At 35.9% G+C, this 27,679-nt stretch overlaps 1 pseudogene; it reads left to right on the top strand.

The window, feature by feature from the left end:
• The first annotated feature begins 17,128 nt into the window (after positions 1 to 17,128).
• On the top strand, positions 17,129 to 17,322 carry LOC112641230 (H/ACA ribonucleoprotein complex subunit 3-like; annotated as a pseudogene).
• The last annotated feature ends 10,357 nt before the right edge of the window (positions 17,323 to 27,679 follow it).

The raw sequence follows: 27,679 nt of genomic DNA, 5'->3' as shown, positions 1-27,679 counted from the left end.
AATAGAATACTGGCTGGGTTTTTTGTGTTTTGTTTTCTCTACATGTACCTTCACCTATGTCATTAAGAATACGAAAACTATGTCTCTATATATTTTTAAAAATTTACTGGAGAGAATAAGTGGCAACATGTGTAACTGCTAGAAGATTTGCAATTTCTAAAAGAGATTGATATGTTAATTTGATCTACTGAAATATATCTTTAAAAACTAGTTATGCCCTGCAGAAAAAAGCATTCACACAATGATATGTACATCATCACTAGTACGAAAATATTTGTTTGTTTTGCATGAATGCAAATGTGGGAGTTATATTCTTTATTTGAAAAGGAATGTGTTTGTTATCATTAACTATGAATTCAGACATATAATTAAGAAAACACATAATTGAATATGACTTTCTCTGTACACAGTGGAGGGCTGGGCTTCTTTGTTCTTTTATATTTCAAACTCAATTTTAACAAAGCATCAGGAAGGAAGTTAGATATAAGGCTGCTTTGAATTTATAAAATAGTTTTCTTCCCAGGAACTCAAAATTACTTGCATTATTCTTACAAGGTGTTTGTCAGGTTGCCAGTCTTTATTGTGTTCTATTATGTACTAAGATGTGTCTGGCAGAATGAATACCAACTTCTCCTGCCATCTAATCAAGGGAGCTCAGCAGAACCAAGTAGATCTATATGGGCTACGAGACTGATTTACTTTTAGACATGATAGAACTCATACATCTATATATGGGATTGTGTTTGCAGAAACTCTATCAAAGTAGTCACAGTGGAAGGAGAAATATTCCGCTGTATCAAATATATTTAGTATTCTCTTGGGTAAAGGGTGGTATTGTCTTCGGAGACAGTTGGTGGGCCACTTTTGTGCCACACATCACTCTATGAACACAACCATTTTCATCAAACAGAGCTCCAATTTACTTTTATTTTTCTTACTATTTACATCATCGGACTATGAAGATTTAATAACCAATGTAAAATATCCAAAGAATGAGACACCAAAACTCATCCTTGTCTTTCATAGATCTGTAGAACAAAAAATGATGTTGATAAACACAATATTAGCCGATACTTACTGAAAATATCCTGAGAGCCAGAAACTATTCTAGATCCTTTACCTATATAATTTCATTCAATGCTCAACACAACACTTATAATAGATTTTTTTAATGAGATATTGAGAGATCCCATAATTTGCCTTAGGCCATAGCTAGTAAAATACTCTGCATGTGCAGGTTCAACATTGTCCATTTCCAAGTCATTTATGACCAAGTCAAAAAGTACACAGGCAACTGACAAATATACTATGAGCAATGCACAAAGTGAGAAAAAAGGATTTATAGTGTAAATAAATTGCAATATTTCTTTACAAAGGATACAAGATCTCTATTTACCAGAGAAGCAGTCTTGAACTGGTACCATTGCATGCAAAAGAGAGACTTTACCCTTAGACTCGGGCTGATTCAGATTGTGTGGTGCCTGAAACACATTCAATTGTATGACCCTCTCTTTAAGGAAAACAGTATAAAAGTGTTAATAAAAATAAGGGATGAAGGTACATATTTATTAGGAATGAGAAATCCCAATAAATAAAAAAACTAAATGGCCAAGTGCCATAAATATCACACAATGCGGAAAAATAATATGTCAGTATCATTAATTAAAAATCTGATACACTTGTCTAAAATTTAATTGCCAACAATTTGTGGTACATATTCTCTACCTCTTCACATGATAGCAATGTTATAATTTTCTGAGAGGTAATATTCAATTGCTCCTCTGGCATCATTGATAGAAAGCTGGGTGTATTTTTAAAAATTATTGATTCAAAAGTTTCTCTCTCTGTCACATTTCTTTATTGATAAGGTTACATCTGCCCAGAAAGGGCTTCCTGTATGGAGGTGAGTCATAAGAGAACTGCAATGATGCTGCTGGTTCCGTTTGACCACATCTTCCCTGTATCGTCACCTCTTCCCAAGCCAGCTCTCACCGGGCCATTGATGCACAGGCATGATGCAGTCATGATGCTTGGGCATAGTAGCCCCTAAGTAGGCAGCAATGGAGCAGATTCCAAATGAATTCTTTCTTCTTTAAGTCAAAGATGGGGCCTAGATACATAACAAGGTCTAATAGGCACAGATCTAACTACTGAAGGTAAAAATGGTAGTCTATTGGCTTGTCTTCAGCCCTAGCCACCATAATGAGATAGAGGGTGATACCCAAGCTGGGCAGCCTACCATAATCCCAGCACTTCTCCGCATCCACTATGGAGAGGGCTCCAAGATATGCTTTATTAGATTCTTGATAAAGCTATCTCTGATTATAATATTTTATGTATTCATAGAGGAGTAGGAGATGGCAAGTAACACCCCATGGTTTATGCAACAATGGAAGTTTCCTAACTAGGGAAATGACCTATTGGAAAAAAGAAAATCCAGGTGAGTCTGAATATCAGCATTGCCTTTGTCCTAGAGACCTTGGGTTCTTTCATTGAGCAAGCTCAGTTTTGCTAGCCAACTTTATTTATCAAAACTTTAAGAGAGAGAGCCAACAGAGGCATTTAGGAGAAAAAGTATACACTCTGCAATGCTATAAAAGAGAATGGGCTTTGGTTCCAGATAGACTATGTCTGGCTCTACCCCTACGCATTTCTGTTAAATGAGAGCAATACATATTGTGGACTGTTGAGTAGAGATTAAATGAGATATATGTGCAAAGGACAGTGCACTGCTTGGCCTATATGTGTTTACTGTTAAATCCCAACCATCTCCCCTGACCCAATCAAAACCAATATGCTCCACCAGTGATGTAAGTTTCATTGCAATAAACAACTTGGCAGGCAGGGAGCCTTCCTGAGCACTGCCAATTCAAATATGCATCAAGTAAGTCACAGCTGATATCAATTTCAGTACTCTTTGTCTAACATCACATTTTTTAGTTTAGCATGTCATGTCTCCATCCTTGCTGTAAATTTCCAATCCCTTGACTAATTTTGAATGTATTCCTAATAAGGGTACTTTGTATTAATGGCTTACTGACTTCAACACTTCATGTGAGTGACTCCTGCTACCCTGTTCAACCCACTAAATTGAATTTCCTTCAGCATCATTGCTGGGCTGCTTGGAACTTGGAATTACTCAAGCCCTGTAGCACCGAGGAGCTGGCTACAAAGCTAAGTCATTTGATTTCATCTAGTACATTCATGCTTCTCTTCCCTGCTGGCTTATGCTGCCAAGTACTCAGCAAGTAGGAAGGTCTGATGCAGTCATTTAAGCTACTTCCTAAAGAGGTACACAAAACCATTCCAAATAACATGGTTGAAAATATATATTAACTCCCAGGATGACTAGTCTATAAAAACTGCATGTACTTGAATAAAAATTGTAAAGGCCAAAATAATACGAAGAACTTTACCTTCATTACTTCTCTTATTCATCAGAACTCCATAAGGGAGCTACTAAAATTTCTTCCATTTTATAGATCAGAATTTGGCAAAATATGGACTTCGGGTCTGGCTTGCTATCTGTTTTTGTGTGGCCCAATGAACCATGGATGATTTTTAACCTTTTAAGTGGTTGAAACATAAAAAACAGGAAGAATATTTTGTGACGTGAAGATTATTTGAAATTCAAATCCTATATCTATAAGTAAAGTTTTATTGACATACAAAACAGCCACATCCATTTGTTTATGGGTGCTTTTGCTCTACCAGGCAGAGCTAAGTAGTTGCAACAGAGACCCTATAGCTGGCAAGGCCTAAAATATTTACTTTCTGGTCCTTTATAGAAATCTTTGCTGACTCCATTTACAGATAATGAAGCTAAGGATTGGAGAATTCAGTAACTTACCCAAGTCTACCTAACAAAAAACTAAGATAAAATCTGGGTCTGATTTGACCCAAGAGATCATACCTTAGCAACTGTACACTGTTACTATAGTTCTGGTTGTTATGAAATTCAGTGAATTTCACACACAAAAAGTAAATCACATTTAATTGCCGTAGGCATATTTTCTATCTTGACCATTACAGATAGGTTTGGCAGGAGGTGACTGCTACCAATTCTATAAAATGGTGTGTTGGTGAATTTATAAGGACAGCATTTTGCTTTGCTGACATCTGCATGGCACAGTGAAGTTTTGGTCCTATTTCAGGTGGAATGATTGCCAACCCTGATATTATAACCCTTCTACTTCTAAGCTAACTTCAAAAGCTCAGCACATATGTTAGGCTTTTGGAATTGGATGAAAGGTATGGGACTATGCCCAAGAAATAATTACAAATGATTATTCAAAATTATACATTCAGTTAATTGCCAGTAAAGAGAAAAAGTAATCCCTTCCTCATTTCAGAAGCCAGAAATAGCGGCAAAAGACTCAATCCATTAAATAAGTGAAAAAAAATGACATCATCATAGTCATTATCATAGAACAGCATCTTAATATCCAATATTCATTTTAAGATTAACTTTTAAATACATTTATAATATTATTTTATTTGCACTTCAATAACTATTAAATTTAGAGGTAATAATTGAAAATAATTGTAGTCTGTTTTTGTTCTTTTTCACCGTAGTGGCATACAATGCTAATCTTTAAGAATTCCATTTGCATACATTAGAGCATACAGCTAGGACCAGGAAGGATGAAGGGACACAATAGACTCCATCTCTGCAGAGACTGGGGCACAGTGACAAATTAATAATTAGCATTGTGATGATATACTGACTTACAAGTTAACAAATTCAAAATTGGTCTCACATGCTATCCTCATTGTCAACAGTATTAAGATCTTTGGGCTGAAAAGCAATCTACTTATTTTGTGTCATGACTTCCCACTCTGAAAGGTTTCATCCTTCAACTATTATTTCAACTATATTGCTATATTGTATCTTAAAGATACTTGTCTTTGTGACTTGGCAGTGAAGGTAAATGGCATATCTTGGACAAGCCCTGGTTTTGTTAGACTAGCATTTACCTTCAGTAAAAGAGTAAAAGAGAAAGGCTTAAAAAAAAATAAAAAAACTCTAGGTAAGAAGCAAGGGCATATGTATCAGAATATTATAAAGGATAAAGTAACTTGCTGAAAATTACAGCTGGACTTCCTATTTCAAATTCCATTTGTAAGGTGCTTAGAAATTGCCATTTCATCCTAACAAGTTAAAAACTGTACAGACTAAAAAATCAGTGACTGTCTTGTATCTGTAAGAGAAGGTAAGACACTGGTAAAAACACTGCCCAAAAGACTGAAAAGACACACAGGTCATGGCTCACCAGAGCAGAGACTGACAAGCAGAAATCACCATGGCATCCAGGGCCAGAGCATGAGAACCCAAACTAAAATTGAAGAATTCCTCGAATTTTGGTGTGAACTTCTCCAAGAATTAAAGTTCTAGGGGACTCCAGTCATAGTGGCAGCCTCTACAATATTGGGAGATTTACCTAGAGGAGCTCAGTCAGATTCCCATGGGGAGAGTGGGAATGGAACCATTTTGGAATACTCTACAGGGCTCTGTTCTTAACAGGGTCTGCCCTCTGGTGAAACTAGTTAACCAGGGCCTAACCTGCTGGGATATTAATAGAGAACCTAAAAAACTCAGGTAAGAGTAATACCCAAATCCTGCCCATTGTAGCCATCCTGTCCCATACTCGTGTAGTTAGTGGTTCAGAGCCAGAGGGTCACTAAAATACTGACACCTAATCATTGGACTATGATTAGAATGCTAAAAATGCTTTCTCTTCCCACACATATCAGTACTACATTACTAAAGCCAGTTTATAGCAGTTCCTTTGACCCAGCACATTGTACCCCCATCAAGAAAAGATTGCAAGGCACATTAAAAGGCAAAAAACTCAGTTTGAAAGGATTGAGCAAGTGTCATAACCAGACATGGCAAGAATGTTGGAATTATCAGACTGAGGATTTAAAACAGCTTTGATTAATATGCCAAGGGCTTTAATGGATAAAGTACACAGCATGCAAGAACAGATGGGTAGTATAAACATAAGATGGAAATCCTAAAAAAGAACCAAGAAGAAATGAGGTAGGTACAAACCACAGCAACAGAAATGAAGAATGCCTTTGGTGGATGGGCTTATTAGCAGACTGGATACAGCTGAGGATGGAATCTCAGCACTAGAAGGTGTAGTAGTAGAATCCTAGAAAACTGTAAAGCAAAGAAAACAAAGAAGAATATCAGAACACAATATCAGAAGACTGTAGAACAATTACAAAAGGCAAATACAAAATGATATGCATCATGTGACTACCAGAAGGAGAAGAAAAAGAAAGGAAGAGAAAAAAATATTTGAAACAATAATCACTGGGAATTTGCCCAAATCAACATCAGAAACCACACCATACATCCAGGAAGCCAGAAAAATACCAAACAGGATAAACACCAATAAAACTATAACTCAGGGATCCCTGGGTGGCGCAGGGTTTGGCGCCTGCCTTTGGCCCAGGGCGCGATCCTGGAGACCCAGGATCGAATCCCACATCGGGCTCCCGGTGCATGGAGCCTTGCTTCTCCCTCTGCCTATGGCTCTGCCTCTCTCTCTCTCTCTCTCTCTCTGTGACTATCATAAATAAATAAAAATTAAAAAAAAAAAACTATAACTCAGATGTAGAGTTCAGTAATCTATCAGTTGCATATAACACTCAGTGCTTATGTACATCTGAAACTAATGATGTACTATATGTTGGCTAATCGAATTTAAATTAAAAAAAACTATCTCAGAATAACATTTTAAAATTAGAGAAAATCAAAGATAAAGAAAAACAATCCTGAAAAAAAAGCCAGAAGAAAAAAAAAAAGTATCTACCAAGGAACAGAGATAAGAATTATATCGGACTTCTACTCAGAAACCATGCAAACAAGAAAAGAGTGGAGTGAAATATTTACTATTGAGAGAAAACCACCTATGAACCTAGAATTCTGTACCTTGTGAAATTATCCTTCAAAAGTGAAGGAAAAATACTTTATCAGACAAACAAAATGGGAGGGAATTTGTTGCCAGTAGACCTATTCCCCGCCTTAAAAGAAATGTTAAAAGAACTTCTTTAGAGAAAAAGAATATGATATAGTTAAAATGTGAATCTATATAAATAAAGGAAGAACATCAAAGAAGGAACAAGTAAAGGTACAATAAAAACTTTTATTTTTCTTAATTGATTTAATACATAACTATTCAAAATAATAAGAGTAATTATGCATTCAATTACATATGCACATATATTTTTATATATGTTAAATGACTTACAGCAATGATACAAAGGATGGGAGGAAGAAATTAGAATTATTTTATTATAAGGTATTTACACTTCACACGCAGTAGAATAGTGTTATTTGAAAGTGGATTTGGATGAGCTGTAAATGTATTTTGCAAACTCTAGGAAAACTACATAAAGCACAACTGATACTCTAAGAAAGAAGAAAATGGAATCATATAAAAATGCTAAATTAAAACCATGAAAGTGAGGAAAAGAGTGGAAGGCAAATAATAAGAGGAACAAGCAGAAAACAGTAATATAGTAGCTCTTATTCCAATTATATCAATAACCACTAGAAATATAAATGATCTAAATGCACCAATTAAAGACAGATTGTCAGAGTGGACCAAAAATATGGCATAATTATATGTTACTAGGAAGAAATATCCTTTATTTTATTTTTTTAAAGATTTTATGTATTTATTCATGAGAGACACAGAGAGGGAGCAGCAGAGACATAGGCAGAGGGAGAAGCAGGCTCCATGCAGGGAGCCCGACATGGGACTTGATCCCAGGACTCCAGGATCACACCCTGGGCAGAAGGCAGGCGCTAAACCACTGAGCCACCCAGGCGTCCCAAGAAATATCTTTTAAATATAAGGACATACATAGATTAAACATAAATTCATGGGGGAAAAAATACCATTTTAATGTTAATCCAAAGATAGCAGGAATAGTTATATTAATTTTAGACAGACTATATGTCAAAGTAAGGAAAGTCATCAGAGATCAAGAAAGGCATCACATAGTGATAAAGGGATCAGCTTTCCAAAAATACATTTTCTTAATATAGATGTGCCTAACAAGAGAGCATCATATTCCTTAAGGAAAAACTAACGGAATTTCAAGGAAAAGTAGACAAATCCACTACCATAGTTTGAGAATTTACTACCCCTCTCTCAGAAATGTATAGATCCAGCAAGCAGAAAATCAGTAAGGATATAAATAAACTCAACAACTTCATCTATCAACTGGATATAAGGGACAGCTACAAGCCATTTCATGAGGCAACAATACACATTTTTTTCTGAACCAAGAGAGACCACATTCTGGTACATAAGACACACCTTTGCAAATTTAAGGGCCAGAAATTATATAATGTCTGCTTTCAGACCACAGTGGGACTAAACCAGAAGTCATTAACAGAAAGATAACTGGAAAATCCCCAAATATTTCGACATTAAACAACACAGTTCTAAATAACACATGGGTCAGAGAAGAAATCTCAAATTTTAAAATATTTTGAGCTAGATGAAAATGAAATCACAACTTATCAAGATTTCCAAGATGCAGAGAAATCAGTGCTTAAGAGGAAAGGGTATAGCATTGAAATGCATAGATTAGAAAAGAAGAAAGATCCAAAATCAATCGTCTAATTTTTCACCTTAGAAAACTAGAAAAAGAAGAACAAATTAGGTCCAAGTAAAAAGAAGACAAGATATAGTAAGAAGTAGAGCAGAAATCAATAGGGAAATCAATAGAGAAAGTAGGAAGTCAATAGAAAAAAATCAACCAAAGCAAAAGCTGGTACTTTGAAAAGATCAAGAAATTGATAAGCAAATTAAAAGAGCAATGAGATACCACTACACTCCATTAGAATGGCCAGAATCTAGAACATCGATACATTAAATACAGGAGAAGCTGGAGGGCAAGAGGAGCTCTCATTCATTGTTGGACAAAATGCAAAATGGTACAGTCACTTGGAAGACAGTTTGGCATTTTCTTATAAAACTAAACAGATTCTTTCCATACAATCAAGACTTTGCACTTCTTGGTATGCAAATACCATGTGGAATATTATTTAGAAAAATAGTAAGTAAATAACTAAAAGGAAAGGAGTTATTAAGCCATTAAAAGATATAGAGAAAATTTAATGCATATTATTAAGTGAAAGAGGCCAGTCTGAAAGTGCTACATACTGTATGATTCTAACTATACAACATTTTGGGAAAGGCAAAAGCATGGAAACAGTAAAAAAATCAGTGTTTGCAGAGGGTGGGAATGGAGGACTAATGAATAGGCAGGCCACAGAGGATATTTAAGGCAGTGAAATACTCCATCTGCCATTACAATGACTGATATACATCATTATACTTTTGTCCAAACCCATACATAGAGTGTAAGACACCAAGTGTGAACCCTCAGGTAAACTGTGGACAATGAGTGATTGTTACGTGTCATTGCAGATTCATCCTTGGTAAGAAATGTACCTTCCTTATCAGTGGTGTTGCTGATAGGGGACAATAGGCATGTGGGGGTGGGGCAGGGAGCATAGGATAAATCTCTGTACTTTGTGCTCTCTACTCAACTTTGTCATAAACCTACAACTGCTCTTAAAGTTTTTAAATAAGAAAAACTAAAGCAAATAAGATACCCTTAAACTGTCTTCTTACTTTTAGTGCCTTTATCTCATTTTCTGGACAAAACTTCCTTCAAACTGAAGCTACCTCATATAGTAAATAAATGATGTGTATCTTTGCCTGGTTATATTTCTTCCTTCCTCCCAGTCCTCTTAGGATTTTGTCTGCATTCCTCCTGTACTTTTGTTTCTTATTATTGCTGTTTGTTAACTTGAGTCATTCTGGCAGATTCCGTATACTGTAAACTCTTTGTGGGCAGGCACTGAATCTTATAAAGGTATTTTCATCTCCTGCGATAGCGGCTTAATGACAAATCATTGACTTCAATTGGATAAAAGATTTAATTGTGTAAATGTACATTATAAGGCAAGATGTGTGCTTTTGTTTGACACACACAGAGAAACCATTATGCACCACACAGTTTCTTGTGTTAAACTAATAAATACCTAACTACTTTTACTGTCTGGTTCGCTTTGATATTTTGCAAAGAGAAAGATTAGATAAACAGGAAGTGGAGAGGAGCAAGGAAGGCAGAAGATGTCATACTGGAAGCATTAGAGTGCCCAATCTGAACCTGGTTTTTAGTATAATCTTCCTTCCAGGTACAGTCAGAGCACCCAAGCATGTTCCTCCTTTCTCTCTCTGTCTTTAATACTTATTAAATATTTAGTATATGCAGAAAACTACTCTTTAGGAGCCTTAATATTTTGTATTCTAAGTGCCTCAAATTAATTTTGCTGAGGTGGATAAATATGATTGTTTACGCTAATTTATGATAATAAATCTGATCTGCACAGACTTTATGGTTAAGACACTAGTGGTCATGCCATGTTTTTTGAACCATATCAGTCCAATGAAAGATGAGTCAATTCTAAAACATAACATTTTTTTTTCTTTCATAGGCTTTGAAAGCTAATTGTCTCAGTTCAAATTCTAATTCTACCATTTACTAGGTCTTTGTACTTTGAGATCATTAAGGAAGTTCTATAAGCATTCAGTTTCCTTGTTGGATACATGGAGATGATAGCTGAGCTTAGCCAGTAACATTTCTGTGAGGATCAATTGAAATAATATATTTAAAATGCTCTCTACATTATTGGCACTCAATAAATACTATTAATAATATTGTAATTAGGGATCCCTGGGTGGCGCAGCGGTTTAGCGCCTGCCTTTGGCCCAGGGCGCGGTCCTGGAGACCCGGGATCGAATCCCACATCGGGCTCCCGGTGCATGGAGCCTGCTTCTCCCTCTGCCTATGTCTCTGCCTCTCTCTCTCTCTCTGTGTGTGTGTGTGACTATCATAAATTAAAAAATAATAATAATAATAATATTGTAATTAGAGTTGATCTACAGCTGCCTCTATTACGGATCTCTTGACCTCTGGGTCAGACATATTTGAGTGGATAGTTAATGCTGATAAAATTTAATTTATTAACTGAACTATAATAAGCTATTATTTGTTCACTCCAAATGCTTTATATAAAGAGAACTGTCCCAAGCCTCCAAGTCCTTGGTATTTTCTCTCCATACTTAACAAAACAGAATCACTAAGCTTGATGATCTATCCCTTTTTATTTTAATTTTTTAGCTAGCTTTAAATAGTATGATGTGTTCACATATATCTTATAATTCATTGGTTATTTAATCTGAATAGAATATAAACCCACAGTACATTTTTAAAAAATCTAGTTCTAGTGTGTTAGTCTTAAAAGGATGTTGACACAGTTACTCAATATGCCTTTACTGTGAATATATGACACTGATTCAAGAATTGAGAGGGTTTAATTGCTAAAATGATTAATTTTACTATTATTTCTGAAAATGAAATTTTTGTGAGGAGTATTTTATTGGATTCTACTCAAGTTTACTAAAATCATCATTGGCGTTAGGAATACCTTTATAAAGTTCAGAATTCACGTTTGATGTCCAGATTATTTAATAAAGTCTTTTGTGCTACATGTTAGCCAGATCAAAATGATTGCAACCATAGAACTCTGGAGCAACAGCAAATGAGCTCCCTTGTCAATGAATACAGCAAAATATTTAGAAAAAAAGGAGAGTCCATCATCAGATGGCAAATTAAATTATATTTTGAAGATCTATCAATGATATAGAGTATATAACTTCTAATCCAATTTCACATATCATTTATTAAACATAAAATACATTAGTCTGGGGGTACCTGGGTGGCTCAGTCGGTTAAGTGTCTGCCTTCAGCTCACATCATGATCTCAGGGTCCTGAGATCGAGCCCCACATCAGGCTCCTTCTTCCTCTCTAATTCTAATTCAATTCCTTACAAAAAGGAGAAATTTGACATGTGTGCCAGGAAGTCTAGGAGCAAACACATGAAATCATTAACTTAAGTAGCATGTTTGTCATGGATGCCTTTTCCTGATCCTTTCAGGTCCTAACTATTTTAGTCCTTTGACTAAATTAGAGAACAGTTTACACTGTGCCATACCTGCTCCACTTTCTCTGTGTAACCAGCTACAGCTCAAAGTCATTTTGGTATATAAAATGGATCTTGATCATATTCAGGGATATTCAAATAAACTTGAGATCAGCAATTTGAGATTCAGTGTCATGACACTCACTGCCAGTTTGACTCACCATATGGGTTAGTTCTACTTTCTAGTTGTCAAATCAAGTCCCTATTTCTAGAAAAAGAGTAAAACATAATGTTCTTCTTATTATATTTCCACCCCTTCCCACAGAGGATAGAATGTCCAGCCAAGCATGTGCTTCTGACTACCCACCTTATTAGCTCCTCTGAGAGGATGGATTGATTAGTAAGATTAATCAGAAAGAAAGTCATTGAACAGACCACTTTTCACCAGCATGCAAAAATGCCATGTGTGTTTATATGAGGATGAAACAGGGGGGTGGGCAGGAAAGAGGGTGGAGAGGAACAGAAGTACTGCAGGAAGCATCCAACAGACTCCTAGATCTTAGCTTTAGCACTCCCTTCTAGCCAAACTCTGAGTGTGGTGAGGATTGACTGCCAGGGTATCAGAGGCTTCTTTATTAGAGAAGGGAGAAAAAATAAAGTACAGAATTCAAACACTGACATTCATTCCCCAAAACTCTGATTTCTCAGATCTTGTCACTGCATCCCTGTTTTGTTCTCTAAATCCAGATTTTGGCTTGGACCAAAGATTTTCAGTTTTAGAGGAACTTAGTTACTCTATCAAGTCCCAAAATTAACTAGAATATGTGCTAGAAATCCTGTCAGGAGCAGGTTCCTGTGACCAGCCATAACTCCCTATGCCAACTACTCTCAGATGAACTAGTAGTTTGTATGTCCCCCCTTCCTGTCTTTGAGGCCTCATCTTACTCCATGTTACTACTGCCAAATGTTGGATTCTGTTTTGAACTAAACTGTTGTGATTTCTTGTTATATTTCCAACATTCTAAGTTTCTCTTTCCTCTCATCCTTCCACCTGAAGTAGTCAAACTCTCCCCATGCCTCATTAGAAATTATTGCAGTTTTAGCTCTAGGCTGTCGATCTTCTTTTACAATTGTGCTGTGGTTGCTTGGTCCCTGTCTGGTCATATTTTGAAATATGGTAACTTTACTTGGCTAAGAATGTCAGGACAAAGAGATCCTTTGTAAAAAAGTTTCACCTTTGAGTTTATGTTTCTGTCATGAAAAGCCATCTGGATAAGGAATAGCTCAATAGATAAAACATTTAAAGAGTTATCAAAAGCTTCTTTGTTACTTTTAGCCTATGGCAGTTTTGTGGTTGCTACCATCTTGAGAAATATTGGTATGCCTTATACAAGTTTGTATCCTCATCACGAATGTGGAAGAAGTATTTAAGAATACTAGCCAGCATCCCTCAGTAGGATGTCTGGCTGGCTCAGTTGGTAGAGCGTACAGCTCTTGATTTCAGGGTTGTGAGTTTGAGGTCCACAATGGGTGCAGATATTACTTAAAAAATAAAGTCTTAAAAAAAAGAAGAAAAAAAAACATAGATAGCATCTTGGATTTAAATCAAATCTCAGGAAAAGTCTCATTGACTATTTAAAATATATAATAAATAACAAAATAAATGTATTTTCAGCAGGGGAGACACATTTATTTTGTGGTCACTTTTTTTGTGAAAAACAACAAAACAACAACAACAGAATAAAAACTCATTTGCTTTTCTCTCCTTTTCCTCTTCTTTTTCTTTCTTTTCCTTTTCTATCTCTCCTTGGAAAATCTTACTCAGTGTGATTATCCAGTTCAATGCAGGTTACTTTCACATTTGTCTCCTTCTTCCCTCCTGAGCTTGGATACACACTATTAATTGTTGCCTACAACTAAACATCTCATGGGCATCTGAAATATAATACAATTGTAAATGACTCATCCTCATTGTCCCTGCCACAGTACACACCAAGCTGGCTCCTCCTTCTGTATGCCTTATCTCTGGTAAGGAAACCATGCAGTCTTCCAAGCTAAAAACCTAACAAATATCCAACGCTCATCCTTTTATTCTAATAAAAATCATATATTTGATTAGCAGGTATTTGCTCTAATCCCAAATTATTTAGCAACTTTGTTCCCTCTCATTCATCCTGCCGTGCCTCTGCATTAGTTTGTCACCCACCAACAGTTTTCTTGGGTTTACTGCAAGAGTCTCCTTGTCGAATCCCATGTCTTCACATTTCCTCCCAACCAATTCTCAGAGTCACTTCCTGGAACTTCTTTTTACAAAATCATCATTATCAGGGCACCTGGGTGGTTCAGTGGTTGAACATCTGCCTTTGGCTCAGGTCGTGATCCGGAGATCCTGGGATCTAGTTCCAAGTCGACTCTCTGCAGGGAGCCTGCTTCTCCCTCTGCCTATGTCTCTGCCTCTCTCTTTGTGTCTCTCATGATTAAATAAATAAAATCTTAAAAAAAAAAAATCATCATCACCATCATCGTCACAGCAACAATAATCAAGTTTGCTCCATACTTAAGAGACTTCAAAGATTTCTCACTGCTTCCAAAATGCAGTCTAAACTTTAGCTCAACACATAAGATATATAATTCAGCTCTAAACTTTCTTTTCTGACATTAACTGCTCCTTCTTTGCACCCCGATAAACACTGAGATCAAACCACACAAACCTCTTCATTGTTTTACAAAAATGTCATGCCTTTTAAACATTTCTTTCTTTGTATATGCTTTCCTTCTGTCTAGAGTATATCCTCTACTTTATTTTACTGGCATTCAGTATTTCCATTATGGCTTCTCATATACAATACTGTTTATTTTTGACTCTTGGCTCACTAAACTGTGTTCCTGAAAGGAAGGGAATATAAGTAAACCATAGATATCAAGCGAACAATGGACATTTAATTTCAGTGACTGAATAATAAATGAATCCAAGGCAACATGCATAGTAATTACATCTATAAATAAGGATCTTGGTATTGTTAGAATAAGGTTGATAAATCAGTGAGTAGTAAATTGTTGAAGACATACACACTTAAAGGACGAAAACTCCAGAAAGATAACATTTTTTCTCTTCTGTTACTTGAAGAATGAGGAAAAACTTGACTCTACATTGAAAGGAACCCAAAGAAGGTTACTTTACATTCCCATAAAAGACCAATTCAGAAATTATGTCATACATTTCCAACATATAGTATCTATTCAGTCCCCCATGAGTAATGTCAGGCATACTTCAGAGATAGTGACCATGAATGATACAAATAAACACATTTTTAGGTATTTGATGTTATTAAGGAATAACTGATAGTGGTATTACAGTTACATCAGGAAATATTCATTAAATTTTAGTGATGCATAGTGAAAATACAAGTGTGACATCAAAGATTGCTTCAAAAATAATATGAAATGGTGAGGTAGTAAGAATGTAGATATGGCAACTTTACCTAGTGTTGATGGGTGTTTAGGACAGGTGATGGATAATGGAAATTCATTAAAATATCTGTCCACTTTTGTATGTGTTTGAAATTCTCTCAATATATTTAAACAATATATTCAAGAACACTTTCCATTCATGACCAGTGCCTACATAGTTGTGAACAATCAAAGTGACATCCAATACTTGTTATTGCTACTTGTAAGGCACTCTGGTACTTTCTATTTTTTTCTCTTCTCTTCTATTTTATTTTTTTAAAAAAACATAATGATGAATGATTAAATTTATTTGTTTTTGCTAATGAGTCATGGGAAAACACTGTTTTACACAATGGAATAATTCTTCATGTGATCATTTCGCCCCTGTCCAATGCACAGTGTTTTCTACATTTCATATTAAATATCAACCATCTCATAAGGCTCCCAAACTTTTAAGCATCTTATAGCTCCCTGATGTTGCTCCAGTTTTGTCACATGTCAAAATGTAGCATCTTAAAAATAAAGTGGCATATTAAAATTATGTTCCCAACTATATATTCGAATGGAAACATTACTTTGAATAAAACAGTATAGTTCCAAGTGATGAAATTGTATCCTTTATTCAAACTTGACCCTAGTATAAAAGGAGAGTCCTCTTGAACATACACTCTTCCCTATGTTCCACTCTGTATGTAATGTCTGTATTCTGGTTTTACTGGTCTTTCTAGAATTATGTTCTGATCGTTCTTTGACTTTGAAGCCACAAATAAATGTCCAGATTCATAGACTCTCCAGGCATCCAAGTCATTCCTTAGCTTGTTTGGAGAGCCTATTTTTCAGATTTTTAAAAAATGAATGTCATTCTGTGGTTTTACTTTTCCATATACCAAGGTGATTTTCTATCTTTTTTTCTATGGCACAAGCTAGGCTTCCTGGGATGGCACCATCTACAAAAAAATAAAGACTTTTTATATAGAAGAATCCAGATAAATGATAAATTTGAATACAGTCCCACCGTACAACTTTTTTTACTGTCACCTCAACATAGTGATACTTTATTTCAAGCCTCAAACCTGTTCTGATCAAATAAACGTAATAAATAAGGAACAACTGTGTACCACTAAGTTCTTGCTGCTAAGCCATATAGATTATCTAAAAAGTGACAAACAACAGTTTGGGGGTGATTTGATAGATATTCATTTACAGTAATACATTTAAGAACCATAAAACTTGATAAAATGAACATACATATAAACTTACACATTGTGTTATAGTCTCTAGCCTTCTATAATTGTTCTTTTGTGTGTACATAATTTCCACAAATGTATGTTATAATCCTTGAGATCTGTACTCCATAATGTGGAAGATGGTATTTGGTGTCTGCTAGGTAATTTAATATTATGCATATTGAATTAAAGTGCAACTGGTCCTATTTCAGTATTACTCTGACATAGGAAGAAATAAAGACAAATATCCAGGCACAGAAAAAATAATTTGTTGAGTACATGAAAAAATTTACCTACAAATAGATTTTGGTGATTCCATATGGAGAAATATTATGAAAACAAACAAACAAACAAAACCTTTAAAAAAAAATAAAAGTTGAGTCAGAAGGAACTGTGGACTTAATCACAACATCTGGCTTCAGTATAGTCATGTTTCTGCAGTATCATCTCAACAGCATGGAGATGATGTCTTTACACTGAAGAAGCCTGACCCGGTGGGACAACAGACCTCCTTGGCTCTTCCTGCTGGGCTCTCTCCAGATGACAAATATTCTCGACACTGAATTACCATCAAGAAATACGCCAAGGTGCTCATGACCCAGCAACTAAACCCTGTGCTCTGAGGGTCCCTTAAATTTCATGTCTCTTCTGTCTCCTGATCCCCTGAGACTTCTTGAAACCAAGATCTTCAATCTGTGAGCCCTGAAGCCTTCTTACCCCCTTGCTCTTCGGAATCCTGTGTCATTGTTGCCTTTGATCACATTTGTGTGAGGCAATCATGGTAGCATCCCCCTTAAGGTAACCAGTTTGAAGCTTCTTTCCTTATTTTGAATCACTGTCAGGTTATTAAAATGATTTTAAAGAAAAAAATAAATTTGAATTTGGATAAGTCAATAATGGAGCCCGATGTAGAAAAGTAAGTAACTAATCTAAAAATCCATAATTTAGTGTGGATAAGGATCATGATCAGTTGCCACAGTTTAAAAACAGGTTTTGCCACTTAACCAAACTAAGGTGTATTGCTATCGTAGCACGTGGTCTGTGAGAATCCCAAACATTCTTAAGATTCCCTGACATGAGACAAAGAGCACTTAAAACTGACTTCTCAGGTTCGCTGTACATTAAGACATCTCACAATCTCTAAACCATTGCATTTAGGAATCTAATAAAAGTAAATGGGATTCTATCACTTTGACAAATGGAAAGGCTGTTACTTCATGAAAGTCACAGAAAGGCTGGGAGGGAACACGTGTCGCAAGCTGACACTGGCACAGCACCTGTGACCCACCTGCTGCCGCCCACCTGCCGCCCACCTGCCGCCTACCTGCCGCCCACCGGCCTGCCCCACCTCCCAGTCATTCTGCTCTAGCGAATCTGTGACCTCTGGTTTTCTATTTCTTGTAACTTGCTCAGAAACATTTCAAGCTAGATGATATTTATTATTTATTTATTTATTTATTTATTTTTAAAATTTTTATTTATTTACGATAGTCACACACACACAGAGAGAAAGAGAGAGAGGCAGAGACACAGGCAGAGGGAGAAGCAGGCTCCATGCACCGGGAGCCCGACGTGGGATTCGATCCCGGGTCTCCAGGATCGCGCCCTGGGCCAAAGGCAGGCGCTAAACCGCTGCGCCACCCAGGGATCCCAAGCTAGATGATATTTAAATATTTTCTTTACCTTCACATGTTTAAAGTTCTAATTCCCAACATCTGAAAATCAACCTCTTTGTCGAACTTGGAGTTCACTGGAAAAATACTGCCAAGAGTTTAAAAGTTATTATCGCCTTCATCCAAGAAAACACATTTAAAAAATGCTGGTCCTACTATGCAAATATTTACCTGTGCCCTTTTTTCAAGGGCCCTCAAATCACATGGTAAATGTCTTTCATATTCAAAGACTTTTATGAAATACCAAATATTATTATTTTCATTATAATAAAGGAAATCAAGCACAAAGATGTTCAGTGCCAATACGTGGTTTGTCAGAAGTATATTCAGCTTTTCACTTTCCCTCTGTTCTTCCTTCCATTTTTATCTAATTTTATTTTAAAACAAAGTCTTTCATCTTATCATGATTGGAATGCAAAATATTCTCAAGTTTTCCCTCTGGAAATCAAATGAGATTAGTGCTTATAGACCCTCCCTTGTGCCAAGCACTGTGAAAGCACTTGATACAACAAATGTTTAACTCTGAATCTCATAAAACACGTTTAAAAAAAATTCTTTGCAAAGCTCAATACACATTGTTTTTTGTTGTTGTTGTTGAATTAGCAAAATATATAACAGAATTTTCTCTTCTCTTTAAAAAAGCAGTATTATATTCTGCTTGAGGGATAACAATAAAACATCAAACCAAGTTTAGACTCCCATGTGCATGAAAACTGCAGTAGGTAACTGATGCCAGCCTTCTGTGAGTGTCTCAAGTGACCACAAGGAGATATAAAAACAGGAAGAACCAGAAAACCAGTTAAGCAGAGGCATGCAGGCAGTACTTTTGAATAATCAGATATGACAAAATCATAATGTATTAAGATGACCTAAGGGTTTTTCTTGTGTCTAGGTGGAAATCAGAAAACCCTCATTTTTATAACTGTAACAAATTATACCTTATGACACAGAACTATTTGGAGAATTGCTTGTAAGCATGTATCCCCACTTCTCCTTTTTGTATGTATAACCCCCCCCCCCCCCCACCCCCCGTTGCTAACAAGCTTTGGAGCAGTTCTTCAGAGCAATCTGAAAGACTGCTTCCTAGGCTATGGTCCTCAGTAAGACAACTGATAAAGTATTTACTAACCTATTTTGAGGTTGGCTTTCTTTCAGTTGACAGTGTGGCAACCACAAAGGGACCCCAAAACAAACACCACTTTCTCATATGGACTCCACCAGGAAACAGAGCTTTGGTACTGGTTCTTGTGCCCAAATGTGTCTTTACATTGAGTACAATGGACTGGGTAAGTTCTTCCTGAGATCCAGGGCTCCCCACTTGATAGATGATCCAGAGCTTTATTCATTGTTGTTATTTTTCTTTCTTCTGCAAAGTTAGGAAAAGGTGCCATTCTGCATATGAACCATATTTCAGGTCTTAACCTTTATTTCTTTCTCCTGCAGTCAGGAAAGAGCCCCATTTTGTACTTAACACAGGTTCCTGTTCCATCCTTTGTCCCTTCTTCCTGCGTACTTCAGAAAGGGGTGCCGTGCTGTGTAGAACACAGGTTGCAAGTCTATTAAGGGACAAAATTTTTATCTCAGAAATTAAAAATTCTTCAGAATTTTGCCAATTTGAATACTCGATGCTACAATGGCATAAATGAGAATCTGAAGAAATTCAAAGACAAGGGACAGGAGCTCCTCTCATTGGAGAGTGTAGAGGTTAATCTTACACCCTGTAGTGGTCTCGTAGGGATCCCCATTTACAATACAGATAATTTGGTTTCTCTATGGAGGGATACATATAAGAAACTTTTGCTCATCATTCTGAACACTTTCGTTTTAGCCCGACTTAATGGAAAGAAACACTGAGACACAAATACCATCAACCAACTCCAGGATGAGACCTGGAGGTACAAGGTCACTTTAATCAGAACACTGGTCCACACCTAAAACCCCTTAGGTAGTACCAAGCATTTAAACCCACTAGGAATGAGATAAACCATTACAACCAGAAAAACAGGATGAGTAACACTTTCAACATTCCAGGGGATTCATGTTTAACACACATGGATCATATATTTGCAAGCTTCTAAATAAATGAGAAAATTATATTAAGGATGATTCTAATGTTCAAATAGCCTAACCGGGGATCTTTTGAAATACCTTGGATTTACCCACCCAACTCAAGAAAGCCAGCCAAGAAAATCAAGAAATTCAACAACTGGAGTGGGAGGCATATTTTGATTGGTATTTAGAAGCTTCTAAAAAAAAAAACACTGGCCACATACTATGCATGCAAGAAACTAATAAGAACCTTTCTGAAATAGTGACAAAATTGAGCTTAAAATCATCAACTCCTGAAGAAGTATTTCCTTTTATTCCACCTTCTTTTTATCCTTTAAATGAGTTGCCAGGAGTGAGGTATTAAAATCAAAGCCTCCTTCTCCTCACCATGCTAAACCCATGGTGGCTTTATAGTCAAAAGTTGGCCAGATTAGAAGCTGAAATTCAAAGCCTGATGGTTTCTTTTAGGTCTTCTCCCCTAAATTAAAGTTAGAACTATACACCCAAATGGAAAAAAAAGGAAGTTGAGGATAATGTAGTTGGATGGGTAGATAAACCTGTGATATTATTTAAATTGTCACCCAATTCCTTGAGGGATTCAAAGCAACTGTCTTAATCTTACAAATCTTTGCAAAACTAGACCTATGGCCCCAAAAACAATTCAAAGTACTTCAACCTGTCCTTTTCAGAATCTCCAAACCTCCCTTATTTAGGTCAAGGTTTGTAACCTCTCTGGTAACTCTTATCTAAATTATCCCTATTCCTGAATTGGAAGAAAAAAAAAAAAAAAAAGGAAAAGGAAAAAGAGGGCTTTTAAAAATTCAAATGAGTATAGAAACATGCCTGCTCAAAATCTAGCCCACAGCTTCTGAGAAAGTTTACTTACCAAAGATAATATAAATATGAAATGTCTTTCTCACAAATATTAAAACGAAGAGCTTTAACCATCTGAGGAAGTGTCCTTAACTTATTCTATCTGCCGAAAAACCCCAGTTTGGATCCAGTTGTTGTGTTGTAAACTCATGTGTTCTGTATTATCATACCCATCTTATGGTTAAAAAATTGAAAAACAATAAGACTTCTGCTTGAGAGTGTCTGTATTGTAGATTTGTGGTATTTTCCACTTCTGGATAGTATTGCCAAAAAAAGTAATTTGTAAAAGAGTTCTAATTGGCTTACAGAAAATTAAGCATTTGTATGCATTAACTTCTCAGAAATATAATAGAATTAGCCCTAGTAAGTTTTCAGTTCACATGACTTAGGATTAATCTTAAAAAAACAAAACAAAACAAAACAAAACCCTAAAACTAATTGAAGTTTGTTGGTTTACTTAAAACAAGTTTGTTTTTGTTTTTAGAACTGTCAACATTCAATATACTTGTATCCTACCTATGTTTACTCAAAGTCAAATAAGCTCGTGTTACCTCTGTTAGAGAATTTGTCAGCAAGAAAGATAATTTTTTTTAAAGATTTTATTTATTCATGAGAGACACAAAGAGAGAGAGGCAGAGATGGAGGCAGAGGGTGAAGCAGGCTCCATGCAGGGAGCCCGATGTGGGACTTGATTCCGGGACTCTAGAATCATGCCCTGAGCCAAAAGCATATGCTCAACCACTGAGCCACCCAGCATCCCTGAAAAAAAGATAATTTAAAGATGATAGCTGATAAGCATCTCAAATTTTCTATTAATAACAAGTGAATTAAAATAGATATAAAAGCTTTAAAATTTGTCACCAATATTTGTGTCTACTTCAAGTATTTTCCCCTACTTTTTTTTTTGTTTGTGTAACTTAAAAGCTTAGAGTTTTGCAAAGTTACATGATGGATAGTCATTAAATATCTAGATCATTTTCAAATAAGATAAAATACTGAAACATTAATTACTAACGTAGGTTTATCTACCTTTGACTTTCTGTCATACAGAAACTAAAGGTATTTGGGTCTATTAATAAACATTTTGTGCCATGTTGAAACATATACTATAGAGAAGGCATGTATTTCTAAAAATTACTAAATGTATTTGTAAATTGTTCATCTAAAGAATACTGGAACCACAGGCTCATAATTGCTTACTACTTTAGTTTCCACTAGAAACTGAGGTTCCCAAGAGTTAAGAATTCTAGTAAATGTAATTAAGATTAATGAACATAATAAGGAAAACAACTCTATGCAAGGAAAGTGGGATACATGCTTTTGGTATAAAAAACAAAAGGCATGAGGAATAGGAATGCATTTTTGTTGAGGAAGACGAACATTATTTTGTCCAAAAGTGAGACTATTTAAATAGGGAAAACACAGGACAAATCTAAATGTAAAAAAAGAGAGAGAGAGAGAGAGAGAGAGAGAGAGAAGTCAAAAAAAGAAAGAAAAGAAAAAAACAAGTTGTAGAAAGTTCTTAAGAAGGAAATCTTTGAAAAAAAAAAAGAAGGAAATCTTTGGAAAGTAATTTTATATATGATCAGTAGTGGCTAAGATTAGAATTAATTTATATAAAATGAGTTTTAATGTCAAAAGTACACTGGTATAAGATTGGAATTTGGTTTTTCTCTGTTAAAATGACAAAGTTTTCTTAGACTATTGGTCTACTCTTAATGTGAAATTATAAACAAAGTTTCTTAACCTTTAATGTTATCACCTAGAAAAACAAAGTTTCTGTTTTGTCTTTATGAAATCTTTGACCACTTAAGAAAACTGAATCTTATATTAAAAGAGCTAAATTTTGCCAACAACTTGTAATTTCTATATTTGCCTCTAGAATCTTTTATTGCAAAAATAAAAGGAATCTTTTATTGCTACCTTGGTTAAATAGATAAGCATTATTAAATATTAAGTTTTGATCTATAATCTTATTTAGGCATGTTCTTTAAAACTTTGATATTTTGACAAACTTCACAAAATTTATATTTTAAGTGAAGTCTTTGACTCATTAGTCTTGTTTATTGATATGTTAAATTATTTGGGAAGCATTGTCAGATAAATGATAAAACTTCTTAGATTATATGAGTGAATGCTACTAATATAATTGTTCTAGATATTACATGAAATTTCTCAAGTTTTGATATGTTTTGGTATAATATTATCACTTGTAAGTCTAATTATTGAAATGGTGTGTGTCACAGAAATAGCCAGATTTCCTTGTCAACTGCCTTAAAATGAACTCTCATCAGATCTCTAACCATAGCCATTTTTGAATCTTTTTTCACTTACCATTATTGTTTTTACCCTGAAACTCTTACAAATGTGTTTCAGCTTCAAGGAGATTCATGGAAAGACTTATGACACATGCAGGTATCTGATACCCTTACGGTTATAAAACTAATCTGGGTAAGGAGTTGCCAGAACTAGTGGGAAACTGGATTCAAACAGAACAAGAATTAGTAACACAGTAGTGAACGGACTTTTGTTTGAAACATTTACTAGTTCTATAATGTTTGCTCTTCCAGATTTAAGGAAACTTTCTCTTAAGCTACCCATGATTTAGAGGATTTGGAAACTCTCAGTAAGTACTCTTACTTCCAAGGCAGTTATAGTTATTTGCACGAGTTCAATAAGAATTTGTTCTCCTAACAGGACATCATTGGAAACATCACTTATATTACCAAGGCTTTGACTGGAATGTCATTTTTGAGAGAGACATACATAGACTCAGAGATGACTAGACTGCTTTGAGGAACTAAAGTTGATTTTATGGAGCCAATGAAGCCCCTTGGAAAAATCAGCCTGATACTGCTGACAGGGTTCCAGGGAGCCTTACCAAGTGAATAAGGAAGGTCACTTCCTGGCAGGTGTGAACATCAGAATATTTCGGGGACCTCAAGAAGAAAAGAAGTAACCCAAATCTATAGGTATTACAGGCAAATCTGATGGCAAGTATTTGGCTTGGCTTCTTAGTCTCAAGGGGCTATTAAAAACTCAATTCAAAATTCTTGCAGCAACACAGATTTGAAAGGATCTATGTGGACAATTCCTATTCTTGCTGGCATTGTGTAAATAATTAGGACAAGATTTTTAAGACTGGACTTATTTACAGACAAAGTGGTTTTAATTTGGCAATCTTCAGTGGAAATGAGAGTGATTTCTAAGAGAAAAATTGTTTTAGTAACATAATTTTGTGTATGTTAGATTCTAGCTCTGATGGTCTCTGAGTGTTTGTTGTTTGCCTATAAAATTGGGCTGGATTCTGAATTATTCTGGTTTCCTCCAATATCTGGCTATGATTCTCCAAACTAAGATTTCCCATTTTCTTCTGTTCTTCTGACTTAGAATCAGTGAGAACTTTAGACTGAAGCTAGAAAATTTGAAGTCAACTTCAGAAAAATTGTCACAACAGTCATATTTAGACAATCATCATACTTGTTGGCCACTCAGAAAAATCACCAGAGATATTCCAAGTGAACCAGGAAAATCTGTCAGACTGCACTGCCTGCCTTACTCCATCTGAAGATGCTTTGAGCCTGACATCTAGACTTGGTCTTACGGATAGAAAGTAGGACTCAGACACTGGGTTTATAATTTGCTCTATTAACCTGTGTTTTTCTTTTCTTTCCACTGGAAATGCCTCTATTAATTACTTGCTTGCTCAATGAGAGTCCAACTGTAGGACCACCTCTTAAATTAAGACAACTGTTTAACTGAACTAGTCTCAAGATGAAGACTGGTTCATGAGATGTGAAACACATTTCTTACCTAAGATCCAGTTAAACTCCAGCTAGGAGGGAGTAAGGTTGATATGTGATGTTATTCTAAGAAAAAAAAAAATCTTATCAAAAGGGGGAATGTTAAATTGTACCCACACTACAAAGACTTTTGGTGAAAATTTATTCCAGATATGAGACAGATTTATCTGGATGACTCTCAGAGTAGCTTAAGTCAAAGGGCTCTACTCTGCTGGAACATGCCAATCATACCAAATATCAGCCTTAAGTGACCCAACACCCAGTCTCAGGAAAATTTTAGCTCAATGGCTTGGTTCTGAAATTCTTGGTTTTAAATCTATTCTAATGGTTCTGGCTAAGATGTCAGCCTTTTTACTGCTAACACACAGTACAAATTAACTTGTGTGCACTGGTGTACTCAGACTTGCCTAAGCTAATGGTCAAATATCTAGATGCTATAAATAATATATACATTTCTGTATAAAGTTTGACAGTTTATGCCTAGACACAACAAAATACCTCAGGCTATAAAATTCATAAACTTTAGCAAATGTAAAAGTTTATAGATAGTTTTCCTTTCTAGGAGATATTTGCCTCGTATATCAGGATAACTGAATGAACCTTCCTAATGCCCTGGGACAAAGAGATATTTGGTCACCATTGCCTGCCATAGGTTGCAGTTGCCAAAAAGAGGGATCATGCATGAAAACTGCAGTAGGCGACGGATACCAGCTTTCTGTGACTGTCTCAGGTGACCTCAAGGAGATACAAAAACAGAAAGAACCAGAAAACCAGTTAAATAGAGGCATGCAGACAGTACTTTTGAATAATTAGCTATGATTAAAACATAGGTATTTGATGAAGAAATCAGAAAACCCTAGTTTTACAACTACTACAAATTATACCTTGGGACACGCACATATTGGGAGAACTGCTTACAAGCATGTATGTCTCCTTTTCCCCTTTTTGTATATATAACCCCCTGTAGCTAGAAATTTTCAGAGCAGTTCTTCAAAGCAATTTGAAAGACTATTTCCTGGGCATTGGTCCTCAGTAAGACAACAACAACAAAAAGACATTTACTAATTTACCATTTTGAGGTTGGCTTTCTTCCAGTTGGCACCCCAGTTATAAAAACACTAAGTCTAAGCTTTCCGATAGACTCTTACTAACAAAAATGCTTATTTTGATTTAAGAGTATCTAACTTACTTAGCCTTAGTAGTGAACTCAAAATTTTGATAGTTTGTAAACCAATCAAATGAATAAACCAAAAAACACTCCCTCTCACAACCTAAAAGAACCTTCTTTTAAAAATGTGGTCTATTATTTTTTTAATTTTTATTTTTTTATGATAGTCACAGAGAGAGAGAGAGAGGCAGAGACACAGGCAGAGGGAGAAGCAGGCTCCTTGCACCGGGAGCCCGATGTGGGACTCGATCCCGGGTCTCCAGGATCGCACCCCGGGCCAAAGGCAGGCGCTAAACTGCTGCGCCACCCAGGGATCCCAAATGTGGTCTATTAAATCTAATCAAATGAGCCTGATACCTGAGACACAGAGAGATTGTGAAAAATCTTTATTCCCATAGCTAGAGAAAAGTTTAGAGACAAAATGTGTTAATGTCAGGATAGACCCTGAAAGTTTTTCTTTAAAATAAGTCCCTGATTAAATGTTCTTGGTTTCGTTTTGTTTGGGGTTATTTGTACCCCCCCCCCCCCATTTACCTCTTTCTAATTAAAGCAAAATCGTGGGAACTATTCTGTCAAATTGATTTTGGGAATTTTGTCACAATGTTTTGTGTTTTCTTGTGGCTCTGTTACAGCTGCAACTTGTACTTCCCAAGCCATTCGCATTCAGTAAGAATAAGGGAACAGTAAGTTCCCATCTAAATATGTCCTGGTGGGGTGTCCACCTTCCCTTATTTTTTTACCACATATGTTCTAGGAGTCCCTAGAGAGACTTACTAGCTTGGCTTCCTCATGGTACCTATTCTTCACTGCTCTGGCCCTCTGTGATAATACTGCCAATTACTGCTCACACCAAAAGTGGTAGATGTACCTACTTGCTGCTCAGCAGTCTGCAGTCATTGCTGTAACATTTTAACATTAGCAGAGAGGCTGCTGTTGCATACAGGAAGCTGTGCTGAGGATCATGGTGTGGATGTCCATGGTGGTGGCCCAACACCTGACTCCCTATGCACCAGCCATGTAGAATTTAGAGAAGCCACTCTTCCACTGGCAGTGTAGCTGACCTACATTGATTGCCGATTTGAATGACTTTACACACAGTAACCATTTCCTTCCCTTGTGTGCCAACTGTCTTTCAACTGAATTTGAATAGCTCTACTCCATTTTCCTTTAGGATATATTCTTCACCAGGGGCTTTCTTTCCTTAAAAAAAAAAAAAAAAAAAAAAATTGTCCTCAGAAGACTAGCCCTGTTGGATCTATAAAGATGACAAGATCCTAGGGTAATGTGGCTGAAATTTAAACTAGGACCCATGTTGCATTAACTCATTCATGTTTTTTTAATACAAAATGCATATTTTAATGTATGGATATTAGTAGTATATATATTTATGTAACTGTAGTTAAGGAAATGACTG

This window comes from Canis lupus, chromosome 12, assembly GCF_003254725.2.
Source record: "Canis lupus dingo isolate Sandy chromosome 12, ASM325472v2, whole genome shotgun sequence".
Classification (NCBI taxonomy): domain Eukaryota; kingdom Metazoa; phylum Chordata; class Mammalia; order Carnivora; family Canidae; genus Canis; species Canis lupus.
The sequence above is the reverse complement of the archived record's forward strand: the minus strand, read 5'-3'. Positions and strand labels throughout refer to the sequence as shown.